This window comes from Meriones unguiculatus, chromosome 20 (genome assembly GCF_030254825.1).
Source record: "Meriones unguiculatus strain TT.TT164.6M chromosome 20, Bangor_MerUng_6.1, whole genome shotgun sequence".
NCBI classification, from domain to species: Eukaryota; Metazoa; Chordata; class Mammalia; order Rodentia; family Muridae; genus Meriones; species Meriones unguiculatus.
The window spans coordinates 39,836,333-39,863,669 of record NC_083367.1 but is presented as its reverse complement, the minus strand read 5'-3'; the positions used below and the strand labels follow the sequence as shown (position 1 = coordinate 39,863,669).

The 27,337-nt window shown below is 41.7% G+C and overlaps 1 protein-coding gene and 1 pseudogene across 4 annotated transcripts in view; both read left to right on the top strand.

The window, feature by feature from the left end:
* Positions 1 to 8,041: 8,041 nt before the first annotated feature.
* LOC110557086 (calcium-binding protein 39-like) lies at positions 8,042 to 8,998 on the top strand (annotated as a pseudogene).
* Positions 8,999 to 17,120: 8,122 nt separating this feature from the next.
* Positions 17,121 to 27,337, top strand: part of Dse (dermatan sulfate epimerase) — a 55,193-nt gene continuing 44,976 nt past the window's right edge. The window contains exon 1 of one of the 4 annotated variants that reach the window (XM_021651219.2): positions 17,121 to 17,210. The gene's annotated coding sequence lies outside the window, so the exon portion shown is untranslated. Of the gene's footprint in view, positions 17,211 to 17,618; positions 17,637 to 18,125; positions 18,292 to 27,337 lie in introns of those variants that run through there. The other 3 variants (XM_060373661.1, XM_021651218.2, XM_060373663.1) reach the window with 3 other exon arrangements.

Sequence of the window (27,337 nt, the reverse complement as noted above, 5' to 3'; positions counted from 1 at the left end):
AGATCCCCTACCTCTGCCTCTGCTGTGCTGGGATTAAAGCCATGCAACAGCACCACCCAGTTTAGATTATTCTTAATAAACCCAAAGTCCTTTGCATATGCAATTTAGACACTTAATCTTGTGTAACTTTTGGACCTTGATTTTATAATCACAATACTTTCTAGTCAGCTGTGAGTGGTGATGACAGAGGTCTTGTTGAATATTAATCTCAACCCTGCTTGAACCTGGGGATTTTCATTGCATTTTCTAGGTCTCCTGCTCCACAATAGCACTCTGTAGTTATGGAAACGCTAAGTTCCAACATCAGATGTTTGCCAATGTGTATAATATCATTACTCCAAGTTTCTATCAGCCTCCAAAGTTCATTTAGATCTCTGCAGATCATTTTAGAAAAGATAAAATCTCCATGCTTAACAATCTTCTCTCTCTTCCTCTATCTCCCCTTCCCCTTTCTTTCTCTTTTTCCTTCCATCTTAGAGTTTTATTGCTATGAAGAGACACCATGATCATGCAACTCTTTTAAAGAAATTGTGCTGCCTGGTTTTATGTGTCAACTGGATAGAAACCAGAGTCATCAGAGAGAAAGGATTCTCAGTTGAGGAAATGCCTATATGAGATCCAGCTGTAAGGCATTTTCTCAATTAGTGATCAATGAGGGAGGGCCCAGGCCAGTGGTGGTCATGGGTTTTATAAGAAAGCAGGCTGAGCAAGCCATGGGAAGCAAGACAGTAAGCAGCATCCCTCCATGTACTCTGCGTCAGCTCCTGCCTCCAGATTCCAGCCCTGCTTGAGTTCCTGCCCTGACTTCCTTCAGTGATGTGCTGTGTGATCCAGAAGTGTAAACTGAATAAACCCTTTCTTTCCTAATTTGCTTCTTGGTCATGGTGTTTTTGTTGCAGCAATAGAAACCCTAACTAATACAGAAAAACAATTTAATTGGGTCTGGTTTACAGTTTTAGAGGTTTAGTTCATTGTCATCATGGCAGGAAGCATGGCAGTTTATAGGCAGACACAGTGTTAGAGAAAGAGCCGAGAGTTCTACACTGATGCACAGGCAGCAGGAAATAAATGCCACATGGTGGTGGTGTGGCTTGATCATCTAAAGCCTCAAAGCCCATCCGCAATGACACCCTTCCTCCAACAAGGCCATACCTACTCAAACAAGGCCACACCTCCTAATAGTGGTACTGTGGGCCTATGGGGGCCATTGTTATTCAAAGCATCATACCCTCCTGTCTCTCTCTCTCTTTCTCTCTCTCTCCCTTCATCTCTTCTTCCTAAGACAAGCCTGTATCCCAGCTTCCTTTGAACCTGTAATTCCCCTGACTCAGCATTCTGAGTGCTAAGATTGCACTTATGTACTGGGCATAATAACATTTCCTGATTCACAATCCACCTTTAATGTTAAATGGGGCAGAGGGCAGTAACTCATGAGCTTGGTAATAAACATCAAGGAATTGAGAAATAAAGTAAAAACAAAACAAAACAAAACAAAAAAAAAACAGGAATTTTAGGCTGCTTTGAGGAGTTCTCTCAAAACTGCCATAACCTCAGATGTTTGTGATAAAGAAGTAAAGAGCCAAGAAGAAAATATTAGTCAGGCCTGGGACACCACTCACTCCAATAATACGCCTGGCAGAGAAATCATTACCCTTAGGGGAAGTCTGGGTGAGTGCTGGGTAGACAAAAATTGGCTTCACCAAACTGACTCAGCTTGCCAGCCCACATCACATGTATACATCATTTGTGGACCCTTACATTGAGTCTGGCTCCCCACCCTGTAGGGGTGTGTGTGTGTGTTTGTGTGTGTGTGTGTGAATATGAATGCTATACAGTATGAAATGTGTTTGTCAGGCAAGTCTATCAGGAACTGAAGTTAAACATAACAGGAAGAATGAGTCTTACAGTCCTCATAAATGGTTGTTTCTCCACTACGTCATTCATTATGTTATCTAAATGCTAAAATTGAGGTTTTTACTAATGTATAGTTCACCTACACATCTGTATGTGTATGTCCTTATGTTTTTGTGTAAATGTGTACACGTGTTGGTCTGTGTATATAAATAATATTGGAGGTTTTTTCCAAATGAACTGATGTTGACCTCTAATTGTGGTTCAGAAGGAACTTTATGTTCCACTTTTTCTCTGGAGAAGACTACCAAGGGTAGTGGTGGAGTGTTAGGTAACAGTGGGTGGAAAATTCAGGGATATTTTCCTTTGTAGTCTTCCAAATAAATCTATTTGTGTCACGGAGACTTCCTTGGAATAAATATCTTCATGAGGACATATTTGACTTTCAGAACATCTTATAAATGTTTCTCATTAAGGTGTCTAAACAAACTTCAATTTAATTATAGCAGCTACAATTGGGCATTTATTCTGCTTGGCACTCTGCCTGATATGTTACCTTCTTCATCTCTCAGCAATGTAATTCCAAAAGATGGGTATTGATATCCTCTGAAAGCTGAAACAAGAGAGCTAAATACCTTGCCTAGAGATATACTACACAGATATTTGGAACATAGGTCTAACAGGCCATACAGTGGTTTAACTGAAAATGGCCACGTCGGCTCATATAGTTGAATGCTTGGTTCCCAGTTCGTGGATCTTTTTGGAAAAGCTTAGATGTGGCCTTGTTGAGGGCAGGCTTTGAGGTTTCAGAAGCCCATGCCATTCCCAATTAGCTCTCTCTCTCTCTCTTTCTCTCTCTCTGCATGCCTGCCTGCTACAATCCCTGCCATGATAGTCATTGACTCATTTCTTGACACTCTAAACTTAAATAAACTCTTTATTTTATAAACTGCCTTGGTCATGGTGTCTCAGCACAGAAAAAGAAAAAACTCAGGTGGACTCCAACCAGCAGACACTTGTTATCGTGACATGAAGGAACTTGGGTATATGTGGTTTGTTTTGTAACTCTGCTCTTTTGATAAGAGCTTGTTTGTAGCATTTGAGGGCTGTGTGGCAACTTTAAGGGCTGGTGTAACATAATTTAGTGATTGTTTTAAACCTGAAGAGCTTCTCTCGGCACTCTAAATCTATTCCTATGCCTTGAACTGAGATTCAGAGAATAGCCTATAGAGCAGATGTGAACAGGCTTCAGATATTGCACTATAATATTGTTATATTATCTTCTGAGAAATGTAGCATCATTTTCTAGAAGTAAATACACTCCTATATCTGTAGTATTGATGATTCTGCGATATAGTATTTCCGGAAATGCAGCCTTCTTCTTAAGTAAAAAAGACGTTTAGTGTAGGCTACTCGGGACTGAGTTCTTCCTACACTTGTCCCAGCTAGGAAGCTCACAGACTTGTCAAACAGATGGCCTTTCAAAAGTTCATTTAAAACTCCAGAATGAGAAGAGGCCTAGGAATTTCCTTTCCTATCTCGGAGGAAGGTAGTGTTTTTCTCAGTTTAGACAAGAAGAACTTCTTTAAGAGTGGGTTCAATCTGAAGTCAGATTATCATGGAGTAGACACAGGAAATCCATTATTCATAATTGTATAAGTGAAATTTAAATCACTTATCTTTTCACAGCACCTATAAGAAAATTAAACTTTTCTGTTCTGTTATTGGCTTATTAGTTTCATATACTTTTCATGGTTCTCCTCCATATTTGATATTATTCATGTCTAATTTCATGAACACACATTCATGTGCAAACATAAATACATACCATGATTACTTTTCTATTTTTGGACATTTGGGCTGTCTCTAGTAGTTTTTTAATTTAAACAAAACCATGCTGAATATTCCTTCCTGCATAGATTTTAACACATTGCCCACATTTTCCGGGGAGTAGAATTACTGCATGCAATTACACAGGCCTGCTATAGGTTTGTTATTGTTGATTGCTTTCTCACTAGATTATACCAAAGTATACTCCCACCACTTTCTGAGAATGGCTACTGCCCATACCTCCATATAACACCAACAATTTTCTAATCTGAGAACTCTAGGTATTTCCTTCGTATAGACTTCGGTTACCGTTTTTTCATCAATTCCTTCCTACCATCAGCTGAAAGGAGATTGAGGGAAGCCAGACTACATGCATACACTAAACAGGTTCAAAAACGGATACACACCCCAACTGCAGCTCCTCATGTTTCCAGGTGGATGCATCCTGGCAAAGAGAAACTCAATTTGTTTTGTGTTGGCTATTATTCTTTAATTGAAATTAACTTGAGCAAGGTGGTGGTGGTGTACGCCTTTTATTCCAGTGCTTGGGAGGCAGAGGCAGGTGGATCTCTAAGTTTGAGGCCAGCCTGGTCTATACAGTGAGTTCCAGAACAGCCAGGGCTACACAGAGTAACCCTGTCTCAAAAAAAAAAAATTTGAAAAAGTCTAACTGAAAGTTAACAGAAAGCATTTTGTGATATCGCAGGGCACAGCACCAAAAGTTCCCACCACATAGACAACTGTTTCCTGCTAAGTATCTGAAGGACCCTGAAAAGGAAAAGTTACCAACCACGGAACTCACCCACACTTCCCCTTCAATTCCCACCTCCACATTGGCCTAAAAGTGTGGTCATTTCAGTCATCTTGTTTAGTTTTTTTTGTTTGTTTGAGATGGGGTCTTTCTCTATAGCCCTACCTGTCCTGGAACTCACTATGTACATCAGACTATCCTGGAATTCACAGGAATTTGCTTGCCTCCTGAGTGCTGTAGTGGAGAGGTTTTCAAACATCTAAACATCTCCAGGGCATGGACAGGCTGCACATGTATTTTCTAGGGGAGATACTTTTTCTAGGACATGACTAATATGCAAGAATGAGGGTTCATAATATCATTTTAAAGTTTCTGTAGTATTTTTTGTTGTTGTTGTTGTTTTATGACTAGCTAGTCTTTAGAACAATTGTTCTGAGGACCAAAGAGAAATGTCACTCCTGTTCCCATCTCATAAGATGTATAAATCTGTCCAGATCTACACTATCAATATGGCACATACTAGCAACATGTGGCTGTCAAGCACTTGAATATACAGCTGGCCAAGACTTTAAAAACTCATGTTGAAATAGCATTTTGGACATACTGGAGTAGCTAACAGTATTGTAGAAACCTTAAAAAAATGTGTCTGGCTTCTTTTGGTGTGCATTAATATAGCAGTAAAATAGTTAAAAAATTACGTGGGATGAAAGGAAATTCAAGTCATCTGAGTTCCTAGTAGAGCAAGGATGTCCCTGAATTTCATAGCCTTGGATCTTTATGCTGGGCTAGCTTCTCCCTTGCACGATGCCCATGGCTGGCTATATGCCCACACATCCTGGGCATGAAGGACTCACTGCTGACAGCCCCCCTGCAAGCTTCTGCTCACCAGGTTCTGATTGCACAGCAAGCGTGTTCAAATTCTTCACCACAGAGCCGCGTTCAAGTGCTTCAGCAGATGCCTCCCCCTTTCACCACCTCATATTAATTACCAGTTTTGACTCCACCAGGAATGTCTTTCCAGAGCAAGATTTAAAAATAATTCTACTTAATTGAACAGTGTGAATTTAGGAAATTCACTAATTCCCTCCTGTTTACTACCACATTATTTGCTCTGGCAGCCAGAGAGCGATGCTGCTTCTCCTCTTTCTCTTTCCCTCATTCTTCAAAATGATCAAACCACTCCCACACCCTGGCTTCAGAAGCTGTAAAAACAAGTTATTATTTTGTTTCTGTTTTATTTATTTATCTATCTATCTATCTATCTATCTATCTATCTATTTATTTATTTATTTTTCTTAAATGGCACCAACACAGTCTTGCTTATTTCAGACCATATTGAAGCAAAAAATATTTTAAATTCTCCATCATTGTTTAATAAAACAGGTCATTTTTTTTTTGTTTTCTTGTCGTGTGTGTGTGTGTGAGTGTGTGTGTAGAATCCATGTGTATGGAATTCCATATGCATGGAATCCAGAGGATTTTGAAATAGGGTCTCTCAATACCCTGCAACTCACCAAGTAGGCTGGAATGGTTGGTTAGCAACACCCACCCCAACTGCAGAACCTCCTGTCTATCTCCCCAGTGCTGAGATTGCAACGTTGTGCCGCCATGCCCTGTTTATTTATGTCAACTCTGGAGATTCTTTTCGTCCTTGTGCTAAGCACTTTACTGACTGACTTATCTTCCCAGTCTAACAACTGAGAATTTAGATGTTACCAGTGTTGCTGGTAACAACCAAATTATTTAAAGGACACTTCCATCAGCTGCACTTCATGGTGCATTCCAGAAACCCACTTTTTCTAATGAGTTAAAGCTTGTTAAGAACCGTGCACACACGTGTCTGAAGATGTATTAAAATCACCACCCCCTCTCTGGTGTGTGTGTGTGTGTGTGTGTGTGTGTGTGTGTGTGTGTGAGAGAGAGAGAGAGAGAGAGAGAGAGAGAGAGAGAGAGAAAAGAGTCAGTGAATAAGGAGAGAAATGAATCACTGATAGCTTTCCTACTTTTGATACATTTTCTTCTGTATTCCTTAGGGTAAAGCTGAGCTGTTGGAAGAATTTACAGAGAGTAATTAAATTAATTCAAGTTACTGATAAACCAGAATGAGGAAAATATGATTAAGTGAATAAATCTATAATCAAAATGTCATAGAACCAGGTCATAAGACTGCTTTCCAGTTTCCCCACTTCCTGTCTTGTTGAATCTTCACTGTGACACAGCCTCTTTGCCTGGCTTCAGAGGCTGCCTGTTTCTAGTGCAGCAACAAGTTCTCCCTGTGGCTTTCTTTCCCACATCACTCGTGGGCTCGTGGGTACTGTTTGTTCCATTGATATTCATTCTTTCAAAAGGAATGAATAAAAATTAAATAGAAGCCTACAGCCCAAGCTGCCATGCACACCCCAGTGCCGTTTGTTTTTTGTTTGTTTGTTTGTTTTGTTTTGTTTTATAAATGGAAAGAAAAGCTCTTCTAAAAATCCGAGATGAGTTGGCAATAAGATACTGTGGGCATGGCCTGCAAATGTAGTTGGGGAGACATGCTTTCTTCTGCAGAGGCAGGAGATGTCAACTTTTATATTTATGCATTCATTCTTTCTTGTGTCCACCCATCCATTCACATATGTGTGCATATACACACATACATGCATGCACTCAAGCTATGTGTCATGGCTTATGGCTAAAACTCAGAGATGCTGACCTCCCACCAATCAGATAGGCTCATATTAATGAGCTGATGGTCTCTAGGCTGTGGTGAAGGCCCTGTGTCTTACCACACTGACAACGGTGAAATTTTCATCTATCTTGTAAACACATTATATCTGTGATAGAATAGCTGTGTGGACTGAGTAAGACAGGACATCTCATCTAGGTTTTAAATGTTTTTTAATGAAAAAAAAAATTGTAAATGTATGGATGTTTTGCCTGCATGCATGTCTATGTGCTATATGTATGCTCTAGTACATGAGATGAGGGTGTAATATCACCTAGAACTGGACTTACAGATGATTATGAGCCATCATGTGGGTGCTAGGAACTGAACCTGGGTCCTCTGGAAGAACAGCCAGTGCTCTAAACCACTGAACATCTCTCCAGCCCCTAGGTGTTAAATCTTCAGCCCCTGGGCTGAAAAGTTCTGGGTAGAGGGAGGGGTATGCCAGCCATGCCCTGCAGCAGGTAAGAGACTGAAGGATGTCTGAAACCAAACAAGTCTTCTAAGATACACAGAGAAGGAAGGAGAATCTTCCATGCAGAGGCTGTGAGAGGAGCCCACTGTCTGCCTGTGACAAAGAATCTTCCCCAGAAACAGAAATGGTTAGACCCTTGAATGTAGACTTCTCAGCCTCCATTATGGTAGCCCTATCTCCTAAAATTTTGCTTTATTTTGTCCAAATGAGGGATTAGCTGTCAAACAGATTCCCTAGTAGACAGACAGATAAGGACAGGGACCATGACCAGGCAATGAGAAAAAAACAAAACAAAACAAAAACAAAAAACAAAAACAAAACTTTCAAAGGTGGCTGGCTTCATCCTTACTTTCAAGATTTGACACAGAAGCCTGGCAGCTTCATTCACATTTGGCAAGTCTCATAATTTTCTGGCAGATATTTGAAGAACTTGAAGGAGTACATGGCTGTTTTGGAAAAGCAGGACATTTCTGAAAAAGGGCAGAGAAGGCTATAGAAGAAGTTTCCAAAAATTTGGTTGCCATGAAAGAAATTCTGTACAGCACGAATGAGAAAGAGCCTCAGACGAAGCTGTAGCTCAGCTGGCCCAGGACCTGCACAATGGTAGGTAGGTTCTTAAACACCCTGGTAGCTGACTTACAGCTCATTGACTTTGACAAAAAAGACATGGCTCAAATTTTCAACAATATCCTCAGAAGACAGATTGGTAAAAGAACCATTGAATACATCTGTACCCAACAGAGTATTTTGTTCATGTTACTGATTCGGCAGAAATAGTTCTTAATTGTGAAATAATGTTAAGAGAATGCATCAGACATGAACCACTTGCAAAACTCCTTTGGTGGTCAGAACAGTTTTATGATTTCTTCAGATATGTTGAAACGTCAAAATTTGACATAGCTTCAGATGCATTTGCTATGTTCAAGGATTTACTTACAAGACATAAATTGCTCAGTGCAAAATTTTGGAGCAGCATTATGATAGATTTTTCAGTGAATATGAGAAGCTACTCCATTCAGAAAATTATGTGACAAAGAGACAGTCACTGAAGCTTCTCAGTGAGCTACTGTTAGATAGACACAACTTCACTATTATGACGAAATACATCAGTAAACCTGAGAGCCTCAAATTAATGATGAACCTCCTCCAAGACGAGACCCTAAACATCCAGTATGAGGCCTTTCATGTGTTCAAGATGTTTGTGGCCAACCCCAACAAGATGCAGCCCACCCTAGACATCCTCCTCAAGAACCAGACCAAACTCATTGAGTTCCTCAGCATGTTTCAGAACAACAGGACCATGGACGAGCAGTTCAATGATGAGAAGATCTATTTAGTCAAACAGATCAGGGATTTGAAGAGAACAGCTCAGCAAGAAGCCTAATTCCCAATAAACACCTTCGATATCCCATCCGACTTCAGCACCTGCTGTTTGCTGCTCAGCATCAGGCACTCTTATCAATCCATGAGGAACATTACTGCTAATTTGCTGTTAAGTGAACCATTTTTCACTTTACCTTTCTATTTTTCAGTCCAGGTTGGGGAACATAGCTGCTGCTGCTTGCATTAGAGCGCACATGGTCTTTCCCTTGATCTCTGTATCATTTCAGAACTCACTAACTCGGTTTGCTACAGGAGTTCTGAGCATGCCTGGGGCTCATGAAGGCAAGTATACGATAAGAGTGGTCTAGAGAAAAGGTGTTGATGACGTTGGCTAACACCTGTACATTGGCACTGCTCTTTGCATATCTGTAAAGTATGACATGAGTACAACCTGGCATCCCATTACCAGATCATCCACCTTCGCCGAAGGAAGATGGCAAATCCCTATAGGATTTGTTGATCAGAGGGGAACTGTATCCAGTGTGAGCTTTGGGGAGGATAAAGTTGACGTGCAAATAAATTGATACTGAAACTTAGCAACCTATCAAATGTGGAGCTTCATAAGGTCAAAAGGAAAGTGTATATATGCTTTTTACTGCTATTTAGAACTTTTTGACATTTGATTTTCTTGAAACTTAAAAACCTGGATATATTAAAGGGTGTTTGTTAATTTTACTTTTGAAGGTGTTTTTAAACAGTAGAGTTAGCAGCAACACCTTAGGTTTCATTTCAGCATTGCTTACAGGTTTCTTTTGTATATAATTCTTAGATTGCCCATTTTTTTTTAATCATTTAATTTGTACAGCAGAGGAATGTTATTGTAGTAGTATGTAACTATTAGCTGAGTTTGAAAAAAAAGGAAAAGAATGTTCATGTAATTGAAATACTTTAGATCACATGAAAATGCTGATTTTAACATTTAAGGACCACAGCATTAAAAGAAAAAGAACCAATCCCTTGTATTCAGTTACCCAATGGGTCGCCGTTGGCAGGCGGACTACACCTGGAACTCAGTCTGCTACACATTTTTGCAGAATATTGGCCTTATTCATTTAAAATGCTTCCTAAGATTTCCCTATCTATGAATGATACAGGTTATGCTAAATCATGCTGATTCTTTGTGGGGGACCTCTATAGAGCGCCCTTTCTTTCTTAGAGTAAGCAATATCCAGTACAATAGTCAATTGGCTTCTCTTAGGAAAAGAAGAGCCCTAGTCCTTGGTGTCCTCTGGGGAGATTGATGGTTTTTAACGTCCTTTTCCTTAATGCTGCAAATTATCAGTATTTATAAAGTGACTGATTTTTCACTACTTTCTGTAACTGTGACCACAACAGAACAATGTCTCCTAGACTGCAGCTATGGTAAAGTTACTAGAATGGTGTCTGCTTGTCTCAGTGACACACATCACAACTAACAACTTAAAATCAGAGTTTGCCCGATCCAATTCTGCGTGGCTGTAGCTGACTAAAACATTTACATAATTATTCTTTGCTAGCTTCTCTTACTAACTAAATTATTCATTGGCCAGGAAAAAGAGCCTCCTAGCTGCTGTTTTAAAGTTTTCTTCAAAGAACACAAGTCAGAAAAGCCACTCCAGAAAATATAGGTCTGTTCTATTTCAATTAAGTGGCACTCTACAATAAAGGGTTTCCAAGGCTCTCTTCACCAGGGTGTGTGTGTGTGTGTGTGTGTGTGTGTGTGTGTGTGTAAGAGAGGAGAGAGAGATAGAGAATATTCATGTAGAAATTGGGGAAGCAGTCAATCTCCTGGACAAGGAAATCTTCAACTGAGTAGGGGCCAGACTCAGCCAACCTAAGGGACTTAGTGCTTGCCACCCTGTGCTGTGTCAGGATTTGGTGTGAAAGCGGCCATTACACCAAGTGGAAGGAGTGTCTCCTTGCCAAGCTAGCTCTTAGAATTTGAGACAGCAAAATAGCTTCCACTTGGGCAGAGCAGTGCTAAAGTCATGATGGTGTTAAAGATGGGGTGTGATGGGTCAAAGAAATGTGGCATTGATGAACTGGAAGCTGAAGGTGCAGAAGACTTCCTGGGTTGCTTTTAAACAGAACAATGTGAAAACATTCAAAATCAAAAAGTTGCATTTGAATTGTGATCATTTCTAGGTTCCAATTATCAGAATGATTGTCCTGGGTGTGGTTCATTTGGTGATATAAAGGGTTAATTTTACTTATGGCAGTTACTTAATGTATGTGAATTTTTTTTTTCCCTTAAGAAAAGTGGGAGATATCACCTCCCCCTGAGGGGGGAGCAGCCTTACCAGGCTACAGAGGAAGACAATGCAGCCAGTCCTGATGAGACTTGATAGACAAGGGTCTGATGGAAGGGGAGGAGGACTTCCCCTATCAGTGGACTTGGGGAAGGGTCATGGGAGGATTGAGGGAGGGAGGGTGGAATTGGGGAGGGGACAACGGAGGGGGCTACAGCTGGGATACAAAGTGAATAAACTGTAATTAATTAATTTATAAAATCCTTTAAAAATAAATAAAAAGTTCATGGTTAGTACAAAATAAAAAAAAAAGTGAGCGATGTATACAGTTGTTAATGACATGGAAGTGTTTCCTTTCTCCTGAAGAAAAGTGAATTTTCTTATCAGAATATCTGGCTGGCCCTGTAATTTAAACTACAATAAAATTTTGGAGAAACAACAACAACAGCAAAGCCTGTCAGCTTAATATCAAGGCTGGGAGGGCTTTTTCTTCTATGAGTAGGTGCCCTGTTGATGGCTGAAAGAGTCAGATCAGGACTTGTTTACACAACAGTTCCTGACCAATCAACTATCCTGTCTTTCTTGAAACTGATCAACTCTAAATTTGGGGAGGATGAGATAAAAAGAAAAGAAAAGAAAAGAAAAGAAAAGAAAAGAAAAGAAAAGAAAGAAAAAAGAAAAGAAAAGCAAGAATAAGAATAAAGAAAGGGAACAAAACAACAGCAGTCATCATAGAAAAGATAGACTTTACTTTCCTCCCAAACATCATGGAAATTTGTCTGATTCAAGCAAATTTGACATTAAGGGGTTTCACCGAAAATCACACTTTAAGATTGTTGTAGCCTAGAATCTATTTCTACTTTATTACAGTTGTTATATATGTCATGGTTGAGCAGAAAACATTTTACATTGTACATAGTCTATATGTTATACGTAACAAATCATTGATTAATCTTCTCACTCTACATAGGAGATTATGTCACATTAGTCTTCTTTTCTAAAGGCAGAAAATGCAGAGCATTGATGTGTAAATAAATAAAATAGTAAACACTTGATAAAGCCTCCAAATTGCCTGGATGTTAATATTTGGCTAGAGATTGTTATTTATCACATGTGGGCAGCAAAACATGAAATGAACAATAACTTCAATGTGAATTCAAACTGACTGCTTCAACCTATACTGGAATCAAGTAGTTTTCCCTCCCATCCAATTTTATATCCAATAAAAAGTACTTTAAAGAAATATATCTGAAAATGTAAACTTTCACAATATTTATATAATTATTAAACCAGAACAAAACCTGCAAAGAAGCATATTCAAGTAAATGCTATATTTAGTTCATGATTACAACAGTCCAGCAGCAGAATGCTCCCCAAACTTTCTGGGCTTTGGGACCATGAGGCCTTGGATACCTCAAACAGTATAATTTGATTGACTATAGTCTGGGCACTAGATGCTCTGAATGCTCTCTAACGTGGCCCATGTTTGGCAAAGTTGCTCTATAATGCTCTGGCATTATAAATTTCTAATTTGTAATCTATAATGGAATTGTCTGGCTACATAGTGGGACCACCAGAGGGTGCCCACATCATGCCAGTGCTCAGTCCTGCCCTTTGAAATTCTAGGTGAAGTCTTTTGAGGATGAAGTTTGTGAAGGCACCAGGTGGTTCTTTCTAAGGTGTGGCCAATGTTAGAGCTCATGTTACATAGCTGTAACTCTCCATAACCGCTGACCCATCTCATCCATCCACTCTCCATACCTGACATTTAAAAATTTTATCAGGCAGAGTCAGGAGGATCTCTGAGTTTGAGGTCTACAGAGTCAGGGCTACACAGAGACACTCTGCCTCGAAAACACACACACACACACACACAGAGATAGTAAATTCCATTCCTTGAAAAAGGATAATCAAAAGGAAGCCTGAAAATAAATTCAGTAAATGGCAGGATCAGGTAATGAAGACAGAAGTTGAACTGTTTCATGAATAGTCCACAACAGCACCTGAACGTTGGGCAGCCAGCACCCTAAGCATGAGCCTGGCCTGTGAGCCTTCTGAATGTATCCTCCCGTAAGCACACTTCATTGAGGAAGTCGGTAGACGTTAAAGTGAATACCCACTACTTTCTAAGTGGCTTTATAAGTAATTACTAATAGAAACCTTGGCCTTAATCAGCATTAATTTTCTAAATTCCTTACTGATGTATATAATTTTTACAGTTCCAGAAACCATGTTCAAGAAAAATATGAACTATTTTAAGCTCTTGGTACCAGTAAGCCCAAGGAAAAGGATACAGCTAATTTCACTCCTTTGTTCAGCAAATATCAATGATGACTTTTGTCACTAAAAGTCGGGACATGTTTAGGGGCTCAGAATAAACTACAAGTGATGGAAAATCACCCATTTGAAGAGTTAATTGTGAATGAGTGGAGAATTGCTCCGCCTTGAATTGAACACTAACATGCCAGAAGGGTTTTCTGTATATGAAAAGTTGATAGGTGTCAAGTGGCTTAGTGGGTAGATGTCAGTAAACAGAATCACTAGGGTTTGAGCACTTCCACTTTCTGATTGGCTGTTTCTTCATTTTGTTTTCCTTGATCTTGTTTCTGGTCCAACAGACCCCAGCAATGCAAGGCTATTACAGACAAATGGCTACTATTTTCCTCCTGCTATAATTCACCAGTTAGATGGCATAATGCTGACACCAGTGCTTGTGAGGACAAAGTAAGAGACTCATGGACTTGTCTGACACACTTAAACATTTGTCAGAAGTGTTGAGGAAATGTGTAGCTGGAGGAGAACTCTAACAGTCACACACTGGCTCGGCATGGAGTGAAACTGATATGACTGTGGGTGTAAGTGACTGCCTCAATTTTGTCATAATTAACACAAAGCTAGGGAAACTGGAGGGGCTGAATTAGCAGCCTCAGAATAGGCTGATGGGGGAGTAATAGATCGGGGATGGCAAAGTCAGGCCCAAGTGAGAAAGGCTAGAAAAGCCATGGGGTAGGACCATGTGGGAGTTGGGGATGCAATAAGTGTCTGGCCAGGACCACATGCTTAGAAATGGAGAAGGTAAACTCAGACATCTCCAGGCAAACATGGCTCTAACAGTCAAAAAAGATGCTGCCTTGCCAATGACCCAGGCATGAGGTAACACACAGCCTTATGATAAGGCAGTTTACAAATGGTGTAATTTTGACTTGAGGAGGAAATCTCTTTGCAAGGATTGAAGCAGAGGCTCAGACCCAGATTGCTCACAGATTTAAATTTAACTGAGTGAATAACGTAAGAATAGAAATCATGGACCTTCAGCCTATGTTATTTTGGTTGGTGTCTATTAGTCTAGAGTCAAGAATAAAATAAGGACAACAAAAGAATACAACTTAAAATATTTTATTCAAACAATAATGTGGAAGGAATTTCTTTGCCTAATATAAATGGATGTCAAGAGAAGGACAATTCTCTTTTCCTGACTTGTCTATAGCGAATGAATTAAAACAAAACAACAACAAAGACAAAAACAGCCACACAGAACTAGTTAACTGTAAAATGAGAGTAATGAAGAACTTGCAAGAGTATGGTTTCTCTAAGACTTATCTTTTTTCCCTAAAGCATTTACACTTCAGCAAGTAGTTTATACTAAGTGCATTTAGCTTGAGTCAGCAGAAAGGGCAGTGAACACAGAAAGGCTGAAGATGGACAAGTGGAGGGGAAATAGAAAGAAGAAAGAAAGAAAGAAAGGAAGGAAGGAAGGAAGGAAGGAAGGAAGGAAGGAAGGAAGGAAGGAAGCTGGTTTCTAAACCCAAGAGAAGAAACCTCACAGAAGCAGAGAAAAATGAATACACTGTTACTGAAGTCATATCTGGTCACTTAAAAAAGGAAGGGGCAAGTTAGTAGAATTAACAAGAATTCACTAGGTAGTCTTTTCTTTTCTTTTCTTTTCTTTTCTTTTCTTTTCTTTTCTTTTCTTTTCTTTTCTTTTCTTTTTTAACCTTGTTGCTATACCAGCTGGAAAGACAGCAGGCAGGGAAACAACATATTGTTGTTTGCAGCTGCATGGGAGAGGACAGGGTCACTTTCTACTAATCTCTCAACTAGGGATACAATGTCCCATGCTTGGTTTCTTTTGACAAGAGAAGAAAATATGAGAAGGCAATACGGTGATAAAAATACTCAGTGAGAAACATCCCTCACTGATGAAAATACTCAGCAAGAGCATTCAAATTCAGTGTCAGCTGGAAGGAGATTGAGAACTTACCTGATGATGTAGGATACAGCAGAATTAACTATTATGTTAGTAGTACTGACAATTCAGCAAACTGAAAATAGGCCAAATTTAACAGAATCCAATAGAATAATACACAGTGTTGGACACAGACTGTAGCTCGTGTATGCTGAAGACAGCCTGTGGTAGCATCAGCTATGAAAACCAACCAATCAAACAAATAAACAAACCAAACTTCAGTGAACTGTAATAGAGAAGTCAATACTCCAAGAACATATTTCAGAACAAAGACAGTACACAATTTACTAATCTGACTTTTAAATGAAACTTTGGATGCAGTTCAAAGGATCAGGTTTTAAGAAGGACACTGGGCAAAGGAAAGATAACAGGGATGAGTATGTACGCAGACAACCCAAAGCATTCTCCTGCAGAGGCAAGAAGAGACATGTTGGGGCTGGAGAGTATGGATAAGAATGCATGGAACTCTTACAGAAGACCCAAGTTCAGCTCCTAGTGTCCATGTTGGGCATCTCACAAGGGCTCTACATCCAACTCCAGGTGATGTAGCGCCCTTTTCTGGCCTCTGTCCTTATCTGCATTCACAGGCATATACCCTCAGGGAGACATGCAAGTACACATAACTAAAATGCAATTAAATCTTAAAAAAACAAAAATAAAAAGGGTGGCCTATGGACTCCAGAAAGCAGGAGTGTAAATTTATTGAGAGCTGCCGTGGTGTTCTTTGAAAATCAGTGTCATCCACAGCTAGATTTCCAGAGTAATGTCATCAATCACAGGTAAACAGGGTTTGCAAGCACATGGCAGTAGGTACCATTTCCTTTGAAGAATTTTCAATCTTGTTTGCCTGTGATGATCCATCATCTGATTTATCATGTAGGTGTGGGGTTCCATAAGAAAAAAAAGTTATTAAAACTGTTCAATGATACTAAGATATTAGCTGGGGGAATCAGCGACTACAAGTTGACTTACCAGGAAGTTCAGTAATTTTTTTTTTTTCGAAACAGTGTTTCTCTGTGTAGGCTTGGCTGTCCTGGACTAGATTTTTAGACCAGGCTGGCCTCAAACTCACAGTGATCCACCTGCCTCTTCCTCCCTGGGTGCTGGGATTACAGGTGTGTGCCACCTAGCCAAACTGTCAGTTCAGTAACTTAAAGGAGATATTTCTCTAAAGCCACTTTCTGATTTAAGAAGAGAAATGGAAATTAACTCAGAATCATATACCACAGCTTGGTACTGACACACGTTCTACTAAAACAAGTACCTTAGCACCTTGTCGGGCATATTGCAAACTTTCAATAAATATTTGCCATTTTTATTGCATCTTTTGTTTCATGAAGGTATTACAATGACTTGATTATACAGAGGAGATACAGGCTCTGAAGGCAGCTTAGCTTTCTAAGGCCCCTAGTAAATGGCAGAGTAAAGATTTGAATATTACTTCAAATAGCTAGTACTAATCTTGTTCAAGCCTTCTGCCCCCCCACAGGCCCCATCTAAACATCAGGAAGTTTATGCAGATCAGTCATTTATCTGAGTTAGCATTTTAAAACCTAACGGTAGGGTTTATTTTCTTTTCCTTTTAATTCTGTGGTGAAGAAGCGCCCTTGATTGCAAAATCCGTAAAGTTTCCTAGCAGTGTGGTTGCCCGGAAGCACCAGTGGGTCTTCAGGTTCTCTAAGGGTTCAAACGTGGAGAGAGCCTAGGGCTTGAGTAAACCAGCCTTTTCTGATGAGCGGGTAAGTAACTCCCACAACTTCCATTTCATAGAACCTAGTAGGTTAATTACCACTCTGCGGAAGGAGATCAAGCTCTGGAGTGGTTAGATAGCTGAGGTTGAACTGGATGGCTGCTTTTCATTGAAAGAATAAACACAAGTGAGTGCATGAGCGCTCTCTCCTCTCTGCCCCTGTCTCTCTCTCTCTCTCTCTCTCTCTCTCTCTCTCTCTCTCTCTCTCTCTCTCTCTCTCTCTCTCTCTTTCTCTCTCACACACACACACACACACACACAAGAGATAAGATAAAGTTTCCCTCGTGAGCTGCAAATGATCTGCTCCCAACCCTTTATCTTTGCTGATTAAAATCAGTTCAGTTTACAGGGTTCGGTGCGATAGGATTTCCTGTATTTTGTGGCTCCACTCTAGGCGACAACTGCTTCGGATTAGGTGATTTTTCTCCCATCTCTTTGAGAGTAAAATTGAATTCAGGAAAAGAGGGGGTGAGGGAGGAGGGAGGCGACGGGAGTGTAACTATTTTGGAGCCTGGAGAGGGGATAGGGCCCCAGCGTCCGAGGTGGGATTCTTTAAATTCTCAGCTTTCCTCTTCCAGTGATTTAACTCCCCCCGGGCCTTCAGAAGTTATCTTTCCTTTGGGTGTCATTCCACAGTGGAACCTGAAGCTCACGCGTGGCGAGAAACCAGAGCTGTGGGAGCCAAAGCGGCTGGGCTGGGCAGGGTGCGTGGGGTCCCGGCCGACGCGGCGGGAACGGGGCGCCCCGTGGGGAGCCGAGGAGAGCGCAGGCGGAGGTCGGGATTGGGCCGGGCAGGGGTCCCGCTCTCCCCCTCCTCACCCTCGCCTCCCCCGCTCTGCTGACGTTGCGGCTTCCTCCGCCCCAGGCCGAGCCCTGCCGCGGCCCGCCCTCCGCCGACGGTCTCCGCCCCGTCCGCACGGCCGCCCGCCTGAGGCTGCAGAGGCGCATCCCGGGCGCGGCGCCCTGGGCTCGGATGGCTCAGCGCTCACGCTGAGGGCCGGACTCCAGGGGTCCCGAGCCCCGGAGCCCGGCGGGGACGCTAAGAGAGGACACCCGGGGAGGACGGAGCGGTGAGCGCCGGGCGGGGTTGGGCGCCGCTCTGGGCCACGCGCGGAGAAGCTTCCCTCCCTCGGCTCTATAGGTCTCCAGGGGACGGGTCCTGGCCAGGCAGCTAGAGCCACGTCCCCGACTGCACATCGCTTCCCTATGGGCATCCCTGGCCGGTTCGGCTGACTCCGCGGTCTCCCACCCGGGTGCCCAACAGAGCCCCGCGCGACAGCAGCACGGAAGTCAGGAGCGAATGGCGGGGACTAGACGGGCTCCCGGGGATCCCGTGTCCCCGCAGGTTTGGATGGCGCAGCCTCATGTCCCCTTCCTTCGGCACATCTGTTATATAGGGATGGTGGTGGTCTTGTGTGCGCCCTTGCTGGTTCTGCCTGTGCGCCTTCGGCACCGTGGAAGCCCAAAAAGCCGGTCCTGCGCCGCCCCCAACCACAGGATTCCAGCGCCCCTGCACTCCCACACTGCGGGGTGACTGGGTAACCTCAGTCCTAGGCCGCCTGGGCCGGCCGACCGGGGGCCAGCGGGGTGGGGTGGGGGGACTGATTTGGGCTGGGACTGAGGAGCGCTGTAAGCGATGCCACATGGGCTCAGAATCTGTCGCGGCTGGATCTGAGCTAACTTTGTGAACTGAGAACTTTCTCATCTCTCCTTGGAGGCTGTGCCTCCGCTTAGGCCAGCTGGCATTCATATTGAAACCTAACCGCTTGCTTCCAACGCGAGAGGCCAGTCTCATTCACCTGGAATTCTTTAGGTCAGGAATTGACACGTTGGTTTCTAGAGACTTTCTGGTAGATTCCTGAAGACACTTGGTGTTTATTACTGCTCAGTCAAGGACGAAAGAGCCTCTCTTGTAGAGATATCTTCGTTATCTTTCACATTACAAAAAAAAAATTTCACTTTTAATAATAATTCTGTTTTCTTCGGTTTGAAAAATATTTATTTAAATTATGTGCCGGAGACTATGTGCACGTGGGTACAGATACCTGTAGAGGTCAGAAGAGGATGTCAGACCTGCTGCAATGGGCTGTTGTGAGCGTCCTGATGTGCGTGGGCGCTGAGAACTGAATTCAGGTCCCATTCAAGAGTAGTACCACAAGAGCCGAACCACAAGTGCAGTTCTTGACCACCAAGCCCTCTCTCCACCCCTTAGGAGATGAACATTTTGGATTAGCTATTTTGTAGACGATTTCGCACTGTACTACCAGAGAGAACTACAAAGTGGAACGCGCACTGGGGGGGGGGGGGAAGTAAAAGAGGATCTCGTGGGTATTTCCGCATGCTTTACTATTTTTCTTTAAGGTCTCTGTGCGGACATAGTCTCCCTCTGCCCCTCCCCCTCCCTGTTTAAGTGTAGTAAAGTCTATTTTAGAAGAGGGAGAAAAAATTGGATTTAATATGTGAGTAACCTTAGCAGCCTCTCCTTATGGGCACTAGTGCCTGTTCTTAGTAGGGGGAGGGCATGGGTACATGAGAGTCAGCTCCAACTTTCCTGGCGTGTCTTTGGCTATAGAACGGAAAAAATACGTGACTCAGCAACAAGGAGAACTTGAGAGTCAGAAGAGTCGTTTTGCTCATTGACTAGGAAATGATACCAGTTTCAATAATCAGCGGAAAACACCTTTTTTGTTGTTGTTGTTGTTTTTGTACCTTGACAAGGAGGGAAATGTGCAGCAGGATACAATCTAGGCCTCTGCATGTGGGGCTTTTAGGTTCTGGTCCTGGTCCAGCCGGCTGAACATGGTTTCACATTTTTCTTCCTCTGAGGTTGAAGCCTGATGGAAGGAAAACGCATGGTAAGAGGTCAGCTGGGCTTGCCTCTTGGTAAATACTACTTGAGTATGGGTCTACTTTAGTATTTGGCAGTAGTTCGCAAATAAGCATATGATGGTGGGAACTTCATCAGCGGGTGCTTCGTTCTGTTCTTGAGAGTTGCTGGGTTGCCCTTTTGAAGGAGGGAAAGGCACCTGAGGAGTTTCTGCAACCAACGACTGTATTGGGAAAAAAAAAATGTCCGACACAGGGCAGAACTGTTCTTATTGCTATATTTAGTGCCTTAGATTTTCTCATATTGGAATTACATTATCTCTTCCTATTGTGATTTGTAGACTCAAACTCTCTGGAGGTCACTAAACTACTAGCAGATGTTTTGCAGTGCACGACCCAAATCTGTATACCTGCAGTTAGGGTGGACATGGGAATGAAGCCTGTGTCTAAACCCAGGGTAGTCACATGGGAAATTATTTTCCCATAAAATCCATATGATGAATTAGTGTCAGAGTGGGAAGTAGGGAGTAGAATCCCAGACTTCTGAGACACTGAATGTAGCTGTTTGCTGGGAGCAAGAATTGGAAGTGGATGTTTCCCAAGTCCTTCTTTACTGTCCCATTCTAAGTAGAAATTATCTTTTAAAAATTAGACTTGTTTTTCAAAGAAGACAGTTGTATATATGACAAATAAGTGTAGCACACAGGCTACATTTTGGTGTTTTCGAAGCTCAGTATTATGTAGAGGGACGATTTGATTAGCTGGTGGTGAACTATTTTAGAAATAGAAGAAAACCAGAAAGTACTGGGCAGTTGGGACATTACTTATACTAAACTCTCACCTACAGATTCATAAGCATTTAGTCAGTTAAAGACAGGCAATGTTCCTGATAGAACAGGCAGCTACCTGCATACTTGATGTTTTCAAATGGACTAGTACTCTTTCATTTGCTATACACACACACATCCTAATTCACACATTAGCCTAGTGGAGCTGGAGAGTGAGATAGTGTGCATGCCTTGTCTTCATTTTAGTAGAGTGGATATGCTGAAGGCAAGCGACTCGATCTTTCATTTTATAGGTAATCTGTACATAACTTAAATTGACTGAGACAAACATAAATTGCACACATAATGCTACTTTGTCCTCTGTAATCCCAAATTCAAATTATTAAAAGCTCACATTGCATTTTCCTTTATTATGTTTTTGTAGTTACTGCCCATGAACCGTCAGCTCCCTGAATGCTCATGCACACTTCAGTTTCTGCAACTGTTTACAGATCCCCTTTTGTCCTCACTCCATCCACCTTCAATCCACTCCATCCACCATCAATCTTCCATCCATCCACCTTCCCCCATCTCTGCTTGGTAAGGACCTCACTGCAAGGCCTCCTCTAATGGCTGTAGAGCCCCAGGCTGCTTGCTCTGTTCTCTAGCACTTGATGCCATATCAATAGTGTGGCTAACTGCCCTATGGGTTTGCAGGCAGGCTGTAGCCTGTTGAGGGTTGGACGCCAGATTCTTTTTCAGACGCCTGCAGAAGTATAAACCTGCCAGAGGAGGAGACAGATTCTCAGAGCCTTTTAGGGTCAGAGAAGAAAGGGGATGATTTTAGTTTGGAAAGAGAAGAAAAGATGCTGAGGCTATCAGTTTATTTCTTGAGTGGAGTCGTTTGTTCAGTTCTTAACTCAAGAATAACACTGAATTTTAATGTGTGTTAAGATTAACCCAGGGCTTCCTTTTGTGTGTTTTAGTTCTTTTAGAATCATCTAGAAACATGATCTCGGTAGAAATGTCAAACTGTTGCTATCAAAAGAGCAGAACGTGAAATATGTCCACCCTTCTGATAATCATGGTTTGCTTCGGAGTTTTATATTTGAGAATACTTGTTAGATGAGTTGTTATTATTAGGTGAGTGAAAATCTTGTTATAAAAATGTGACAAATAATTATGTTCCCCCCTGTTTATATGGGTGCTCGGAAATCTGAACTCAGGTCCCTATGCTTGTGAGGACACTTTACTGACTGATCTCTCTCCCCAGCCCCCTCATTAACTTTAATTACACATATGACATGTCAGCTGTGGGCTTTTGGCATCTATCAGCTTTGTCCTAGTCAGGGTCAGAAAGAGTTTGTCACTGAATATATATGTATGCATACCCAAACAAAACTTTTTGAGGCTCATTTGTAGAATTAATAGTGACTGATCTCTTCAATTATTGTGGAATACACTAGCTGATCATATTAAAATAACCAGCATTATACTTAACTAGCATTCACACTTTTTTAGCAAAAATTGAGAGCATGTGGCATGGTGGTGATGGAGATGAGGAGGATTATCTTGAGCTCCAGGCCTGGGAATATAGTAAGTCTGCCAGGGCTGTATAGCAAGACCCTCCTCCCCCCTCAAAAGTCAAAACTAAACACAAAGATAAAAGACACAAAAAACAAACAAACAAACAAACAAAAACCTAAATAGGCCCCAGTCAATTTAAACAACTCTCATTTGCGTCTTTCTGCTTGAGATATTCATGTTATACGCCCTTGCCATAGGGTTAGAAAGTGGTATTCATTAACCACATCAGCTGCTTACATTTTCTCCATGTTCAACAATAGGTATTTCATGCAGAAGCTACTAAGTAGTAGACATGTAATAGACATGTAACACACATGGAAGAAGATAGTCTGTAAGAAAGTTGAACCAGCACTTTATAAATCCTAAGAGTTTTCAAAGGAGGTGTGTTCGCCATTTGTACGTCTGCAGTGTTTCCTCGATGAAGTAGCAGGTGATGGTACTGGCTTCCCTGTCGCCGGGCGTCAGGTGACTGCTAGAAGACATTTGCTGACAACTCCTATGTTAGTGCTGTAATATCTCGCTTGCAGAATAACTGAGCAGAAATTGTTTACATAGTTCTCTTCTAGACTGGGGTTCTGAAAGGGATGCTGCAATTCTAAAGCTACTTCTGTCCAGAGGTTGCCAGTGACAAGAAACCCAAGGACATACATCACTGATGTATGACAAAAATAATCTGTGCCAAGGTGCACTCCAACACACAAAACCGGAGTGAAAGCAGGGGCCAGCGGAGGTGCTGGCCCTCAGCACAGTGCTGACCATAAGCTGTTCCTGAAGCTCTGGTGGACTTATTGTTTGAATATATCTGTCCAGCGGTAGATTTCTAGCATTCCACAAATTCTTGGAAGAACCTTTCTTTTAGCAGTTTAGTGACATCATTCCAGAAGGTGTAAAGTGGGGTCCTTTCTCCAGCCCTAGGGACAATCAGGCTGTTGCCAACTGGCCTTGGGAATCACCTGCTGTCCTTCTACTTCTCTTAAGGGATGGGATGGGCCATGCAGGAAGGAAAAAGTAGTCTGAAAGGGGAAACTGAATAGCTATTTTTTCATCTTCCCATAGGAAAGAGAAGGGGAAACAGACATGAGGCTATCTAGAGGGGTTTCTGCTGACTGACTGCAGCAAGGCTTTCCTGATGTGTTTATCTTTTAGGATGATTTCTTGAGGCCTTTGAGTTCTCTGGAAACGTTTACATCCTGAAAAGATGTGTGAAGCGTGGTCATGTCATCTGGGGCTGTGACTTCTGCTCATCTGAACTTGAAAATTATAAAAAGTAAAAATGATTTTTTTTTAAATGAATGTAAAAGATCGGTTTTAATATTTTAAATGAATGTTGCTGCTGCAGTTTTTTTTGTTTTTTTTTTTTTTTTTAGCATTTTGACTATAGTTTAGCAGTAATCGGTTGGTTAAATTAATCCAGATTATAGAAGGTTACTATAGCCTTCTTTCAGGCAGACACTATAGAACTCTTATGTTTTATTTTCTGTCTCAATGAGGCCTTTTTTTTCATATTTAAAAGAACTTAAAGTGGCATTTTATTAACAGACAATGACTTGGTAGACACATTGCATAATTACTGCCACAGTCCCATTGTCTAATTTATCCATCATTATCATGTTATACTCCAGCTTTCTTATCACAGGTTTTGTATTCTTGTTTGTTTGTTTTTTTTTTCCAGTTGTTTTTAATAGTCTTAACACCAAGCTCCAGTGTTCCGTTGAACTTTCATTTATACTTATACTTTTCTCTGTTCCATTTCTATGTGGGAGTTTTGTTTGGTTTTGTCTTTGATGGTTGTTGTGCTTTAATAAAAAGGATCTCACTGTAGCCCAAGCTGGCCTGTAACAGAGAATAACTCTGAACTTCTGATCCTCTTGCCCCTGCTCCCAAGTGCTAGGATTCTAAGTTCATGCCACCATGCCATGTTTATTTCTGTGTTAGACACATATTGGCATAGAGCAGGAAGTAAAAATAGGGAGGCTGTCTGTGTCAGAAAGAGTCTGTAAAAATAGGGAGGCTGTCTGTGTCAGAAAGAGTCTCTGGAAATTTCACATAGAAAAGCTCTTTTAAGGCCAGAAGAGTGGGTCAGATCCCTCAGAACTGTAGTTACAGATTGTAGTTACAGAACTGCTACGTGGTTCTGGGTATTGAACCCAGGGCCTCTGGAAAAGCAGCCAGTGCTCCTAACCCCTGAGCCATTTCTCTGTCCTCCAACAGAAAGGTTCTTATAGCAGTGTTTATGGTTACAAACAAACAAAACCCCAATAACACTAGTTTTTAGAACTTTGTTTCATGTTGTTTAAAAAGACAATTTCAAAAATATTAATTCTGTAGCTTTTGAGTGGTATTTTAGTTAAGATGTAACTATATGGAAATCATCAATTTTTGTGCAATTTTTTTCCTATAGAAAGTGGAAAATATGCAATCAGCTGAGATGAGCCCAGTTTTGGGTAGCCCTGGGCCAAAGCAGGTCAGTGTCTTGTACAGTGTTAGAGCCTGTGTTTTCCACAGTTTCCATTTTCAAGGAAACTTGGTTCTTGGAATCACTAAGACCTCCAGTGACCTTAGTTGAGAGGGCCTTCTCTTGCTCTCTTTAGTTTTATTCTGTTTTTCTCTGTTTGCGTTATATCTTCCAGAACTTAAAGCCTATTCCCAGGAGAATCCAGAACCACTACGGACTGACCTGTTGATTTTTTTTTAACCGGTCAGTTATTCTTTGTTGTACACTCATTTGAAATTTCAAGATCTGCCTCTCCTACCCAAGGAAATTATTATTATTATCGGGGCCACGTTCTGATCCACGTGTTATGTTTAGATCCTAAGGTTTGTCATCATGGAAATTTGTGGTTTTGATGTGATTTGCATAGAATTATTTCCTAGATTTTGGTGAGGAGTAGCTGAGTGGGATATATGAAAGTACAATTTCACTTTAACATGTTAAATTTCATCTTTAAGGTTTGAGATTGTTGGACCTCTTCCAGTATCTCTTTGTTGGGGAAAGTGTGTATGGCAGTGAGTGTTTACGTTACTGAATTGCTCTGGAGTGATAAGCTCTGTGCTTGGAGTACAGCTGAGCCAGCTGCGCTGGAAGGAGGCTATAAAGTAGAACCTTCTTTGTGCGCCTACATTTTTTTTTCTCTCTAATTGGTGAAGCCACTCACTGTTGGTTCAGTTACTGCAAGATTTAGAAGTGGTGGGTCTGTGTTATTTGGAAAGGAACACTTTGATGTCTCTAACTTCGTCCAGTGCACTTTTGAACTTGGAGAATGGGATGAAAGGACATTAGGCCTGTGTGATAGGAACGCTGGAAGGTCTTAATCTTTCAGCAAGTATTTGCCAGGTACCTTTGTGTTTGAGGGGATGTCTGAGTGGCAGGAAGAGAACAGGCATGCAAAATAGATATGATGTGCATTTTGGCCTTGAGGAATGTAAAATCTGCTTGGCAGATAATGGCTAAACTTTAATGAGGTCAGCTAAACACTGGACTGAACACTAGGACGACAGGAAAGAGGAGACTTGAGAAGATGACAAGGCAGAGGGATAGCAGCTGTGAAGGGATAAGGACTTGGGCCTGGAAGGGTTTTATGCAATAAAGGGAGGGAGGGGGTAGGAGAGCATTGCTAGCAGATAGGCTAAGGAGCAAAGGGTCATGGAAAGGAGGGACAGGAAATGAAATGACTGAGTTACAACTCACTGTCTCCTTGTGTGTTATTCTCTCTTTGCCTTCATATCCTTTTCATTGTTTCCTGTACATATGGTATGTGTGTGTGGGTGTGTGTGTGATATGTGTTTGTGTGTACATGTATGCTCCATAGTGTGGAGTACAACTTCAAATATGGATCTTTCCCTTACACTTTGTTTAAGGCCTTATCTCTTCTTTGCTATTTGCTATTGCACATATCTGGGATTCTCCTGTCTCCAATTGCTCACTTGCCATAGGAGCACTGGGAATGCATGCTAGCCTCCTGGATTTTTATGTGATACAGACACAGGTCCTCAAACTTGTGCAGCAAGACCTTTGGGCCATTTTCTTAACCCTGCTACACATACTTTGAAAGGCCTGTGCTTGGCACTGTAGGAGGGACAGATGACTACGCCCCTAAATCCCAGCAGCTTGTGTCTGAGTAGGTGAAATCTACCTCACGTTCCTTTGGGGTCCATGGAGGACAGTGTTAGGAAGAGAGATAATTACAGATGTAAAGATACTCAATATGCACATAATTAGTCATAAATGTTTACTAGAGACCATTAAATCTGTGTGCATTCTTGCCTACCCCCTTGTAAGGCCCTGTCCAGCTATCACTTCCTCAGGGTGTCCTTGCTTCCCCACACCTGCAGAGTGTCAGTGTCTGTATCCTGCTTGCCTGGACCTGCACTGTTCTCCATATAGCCATAGATAGCCATGCCACAGAGGGCCTTGGGGGTATAGATGTGCTCCCCATTTCCTGAAAGGCTCTTGTGCCTTTCTTCTTTTTAGTGTGGCATGCTCTGTGACTTCTTTCTGTTTGAGGCTATCCTTATAGAGTCTTACTTGTGGTTTCTAGTACTGTGATGAAACATCATGACCAAAAGCAACCCAGGGGAGAGAAAGGTTTATTTCCTCTTGCAGCTTGCAGTCAGTCATCCAGGGTAGTCAGGGCAGAAACTCAAGGCAGGAATCTGGAGAAAAGCTGATGCAGAGGCCATGGAAGAGTGCTGCTTATAGGCTTGTTCCCCAGCCTGCTTCCTTATAGCACCACAGGACCACCAGCCCAGGGGCACCGTTGCCCACAGTGACCTGGGCCCTCTCTCATGCATTATCAGTCAAGAGAATGGACTACAGGTCAACATGTTGGAACATTTTTTTAATTGCAGCTCCCTTTCTAAAAATGACTCACTCTAGTGTGTGGCATAGAACTAGCCAGCACAGACATTAAGATAAATACATAGACATTGCATCTGC